We start from the raw sequence: 4,489 nt of genomic DNA, 5'->3' as shown, positions 1-4,489 counted from the left end.
AGTAAGTGTCCCCCCTTCAGTCTTACAGTAAGTGTCCCCCCTTCAGTCTTACAGTAAGTGTCCCCCCTTCAGTCTTACAGTAAGTGTCCCCTCTTCAGTCTTACAGTAAGTGTCCCCCCTTCAGTCTTACAGTAGGTGTCCCCCTTCAGTCTTACAGTAAGTGTCCCCCCTTCAGTCTTACAGTAAGTGTCCCCCCTTCAGTCTTACAGTAGGTGTCCCCCCTTCAGTCTTACAGTAGGTGTCCCCCCTTCAGTCTTACAGTAAGTGTCCCCCCTTCAGTCTTACAGTAGGTGTCCCCCCTTCAGTCTTACAGTAGGTGTCCCCCCTTCAGTCTTACAGTAAGTGTCCCCCCTTCAGTCTTACAGTAGGTGTCCCCCCTTCAGTCTTACAGTAATTGTCCCCCCTTCAGTCTTACAGTAAGTGTCCCGCCTTCAGTCTTACAGTAAGTGTCCCCCCTTCAGTCTTACAGTAGGTGTCCCCCCTTCAGTCTTACAGTTGGTGTCCCCCTTTAGTCTTACAGTAGTTGTCCCCCTTAAGTCTTACAGTAAGTGTCCCCCCCTTCAGTCTTACAGTAAGTGTCCCCCCTTCAGTCTTACAGTAAGTGTCCCCCCTTCAGTCTTACAGTAAGTGTCCCCCCTTCAGTCTTACAGTAAGTGTCCCCCCTTCAGTCTTACAGTAAGTGTCCCCTCTTCAGTCTTACAGTAAGTGTCCCCCCTTCAGTCTTACAGTAAGTGTCCCCTCTTCAGTCTTACAGTAAGTGTCCCCCCTTCAGTCTTACAGTAGGTGTCCCCCTTCAGTCTTACAGTAAGTGTCCCCCCTTCAGTCTTACAGTAAGTGTCCCCCCTTCAGTCTTACAGTAGGTGTCCCCCCTTCAGTCTTACAGTAGGTGTCCCCCCTTCAGTCTTACAGTAAGTGTCCCCCCTTCAGTCTTACAGTAGGTGTCCCCCCTTCAGTCTTACAGTAGGCCTATGTCTCTGTGTGTTCCAGCTGCTACTACAGAGATTCTCTCAAAGGACATACATAGACAAATACGTTCCATACCTTAGAGCAGTGAGCAGTGAGCAAAGGCAAAGACTAAAGCCTCTGGGAGGTCCCATTTACCATTTTAGAGAGTGGGAATAGCCTCAACATCTGGTTCAAACATGATGAGATGCCTTACCAGAACTAGGGTGGACTATAAGAGAAAGACGTCCCTTACCAGAACTGTCCCTTTGGGTATACAGTGCCTTGCGAAAGTATTCGGCCCCCTTGAACTTTGCGACCTTTTGCCACATTTCAGGCTTCAAACATAATATAAAACTGATAGATATAGATACTGTATAGATATAAAAGAGATAAAACTGTATTTTTTTGTGAAGAATCAACAACAAGTGGGACACAACCATGAAGTGGAACGACATTTATTGGATATTTCAAACTTTTTTAACAAATCAAAAACTGAAAAATTGGCCGTGCAAAATTATTCAGCCCCTTTACTTTCAGTGCAGCAAACTCTCTCCAGAAGTTCAGTGAGGATCTCTGAATGATCCAATGTTGACCTAAATGACTAATGATGATAAATACAATCCACCTGTGTGTAATCAAGTCTCCGTATAAATGCACCTGCACTGTGATAGTCTCAGAGGTCCGTCAAAAGCGCAGAGAGCATCATGAAGAACAAGGAACACACCAGGCAGGTCCGAGATACTGTTGTGAAGAAGTTTAAAGCCGGATTTGGATACAAAAAGATTTCCCAAGATTTAAACATCCCAAGGAGCACTGTGCAAGCGATAATATTGAAATGGAAGGTGTATCAGACCACTGCAAATCTACCAAGACCTGGCCGTCCCTCTAAACTTTCAGCTCATACAAGGAGAAGACTGATCAGAGATGCAGCCAAGAGGCCCATGATCACTCTGGATGAACTGCAGAGATCTACAGCTGAGGTGGGAGACTCTGTCCATAGGACAACAATCAGTCGTATATTGCACAAATCTGGCCTTTATGGAAGAGTGGCAAGAAGAAAGCCATTTCTTAAAGATATCCATAAAAAGTGTTGTTTAAAGTTTGCCACAAGCCACCTGGGAGACACACCAAACATGTGGAAGAAGGTGCTCTGGTCAGATGAAACCAAAATTGAACTTTTTGGCAACAACGCAAAACGTTATGTTTGGCGTAAAAGCAACACAGCTGAACACACCATCCCCACTGGCAAACATGGTGGTGGCAGCATCATGGTTTGGGCCTGCTTTTCTTCAGCAGGGACAGGGAAGATGGTTAAAATTGATGGGAAGATGGATGGAGCCAAATACAGGACCATTCTGGAAGAAAACCTGATGGAGTCTGCAAAAGACCTGAGACTGGGACGGAGATTTGTCTTCCAACAAGACAATGATCCAAAACATAAAGCAAAATCTACAATGGAATGGTTCAAAAATAAACAATACCAGGTGTTAGAATGGCCAAGTCAAAGTCCAGACCTGAATCCAATCGAGAATCTGTGGAAAGAACTGAAAACTGCTGTTCACAAATGCTCTCCATCCAACCTCACTGAGCTCGAGCTGTTTTGCAAGGAGGAATGGGAAAAAATGTCAGTCTCTCGATGTGCAAAACTGATAGAGACATACCCCAAGCGATTTACAGCTGTAATCGCAGCAAAAGGTGGCGCTACAAAGTATTAACTTAAGGGGGCTGAATAATTTTGCACGCCCAATTTTTCAGTTTTTGATTTGTTAAAAAAGTTTGAAATATCCAATAAATGTCGTTCCACTTCATGATTGTGTCCCACTTGTTGTTGATTCTTCACAAAAAAATACAGTTTTATATCTTTATGTTTGAAGCCTGAAATGTGGCAAAAGGTCGCAAAGTTCAAGGGGGCCGAATACTTTCGCAAGGCACTGTAGGTAGTTACAGCCCATTTTGTGCATGTGTTCTGGGTGTATTGAAAGTAGTTTGGAGTTGATGGCAAAGGTTAAATAGTACTCTAATAGTTAAGAACCGGTCAAACAGCGTTATACATCTAACATAGGGTGAAATGCATCATGATGAACTTGAAGTAATTGAAATGAATCATGTATTTCAGTTACTGTAAATGGACTGGTAGACTTGCTGACTTTGAAGTTATCAAATAAATGACACATTGCATTCAACATTGGAGTGATGACGACTGTCTTTTCACAACAACAAAAAATAAACTCGGAAAATGACATTAGGCTTTCAGAGTTTCAGGGCATTTAGCCTTGCCAACCTCAATATAACAACAGTAAAACTATTACAACCTGAAAAGAGTTGGCAATGGCAGCTGGTCAGAGCGGAGGCAGTAAAACCCAGCCTTATTGGATGCTACAGTATACAGCCACATCCAGCATTTGATTGGATTTCAATGGCATTTCGTGGCATCAGACACAGCAGGTCTATCAACCCTGATGTGCCAACTAAGAGCCCATCACCCACATTCTTTATTCTCCAGTTTAACAATTTCATATTTGTTTTTCTGACCTCCCTCTGTGTGCTTGACTGAATATATGCTGTTGTAACAAAAGCTTAATAGTTCAGTCTAATTACTTTCCCACCAGTGTGCCCTAGCTGTGCCTCCCTACGACAGTTTTGGGTCCTTTTCAAACACCCGTCTGTAAGGCATCACTTGGAACATTTCTGAAGATATAGCTGAATTTAGTGTCACTTGAAAGAATATATGTCCTTGCCTTCATAATTAAATAAAAATCACAATCTGGAGGCCTAGTGGGCAGTAAATCACTGCCACGTTTATTGGGCCTGCCAGCTTGTTAAAGAAAATCACAGACAGTGGACGGCTCTGGCATGGGGGAGTGCTTGGGAGATGTGGGGAAGGACATTTTTCAGCTGGACTTAATCAGCACCCCATCACTGTTACAGAGACAGGGATTCTCCTAAGGTGAGATGTCTGGACCTGCTTTTTTATCTAAATAGATGGCCATGAAATGAAAAAATCGGGTTCCTTCATGAATCTTCGGAACACAAAAAGCCCAACTCTTGACCTATGTGGACAATGTTGACAATGCAAGTCTATACAAAACACAGTAGTGTAAAGGGCACTGAGGACTTCTGCAAAATAAAAGTCAATGGCAGGAAAGGAGCTTTCCACGTTGATTCATTTACATGGCCATACACTCAATCATTGCTCTATAATAAAGGTGACATAAAGCTGGATTACAACCTGTCTGGTGAATGATTTTGTTCTCTTATGCAAAATAATGTGGACTATTCATGATATGTTTTTTTAAACAGCTGATACCTTAAATCAAGGCAATCTTGGAAGGCACAACAGACAAATATCTAGGCATGGGTTTGAGTAAATGAATGTATTACCAGAACATTATCTTTGGATAATCTTTTATTTGGGAGAAGGGACAACACAAACACACCACCATAATGTTTCTGCTATGGAGCACAGTGAAAATGTCTTGAAGCAAAGAAAAAGTGTGCTGATACAGTATAGACTTAAGCTCCTGGTGCCCCGCTTTTCTGTCAA

This window comes from Oncorhynchus mykiss, chromosome 11 (genome assembly GCF_013265735.2).
Source record: "Oncorhynchus mykiss isolate Arlee chromosome 11, USDA_OmykA_1.1, whole genome shotgun sequence".
Taxonomy (NCBI): domain Eukaryota; kingdom Metazoa; phylum Chordata; class Actinopteri; order Salmoniformes; family Salmonidae; genus Oncorhynchus; species Oncorhynchus mykiss.
The sequence above is the reverse complement of the archived record's forward strand: the minus strand, read 5'-3'. Positions refer to the sequence as shown.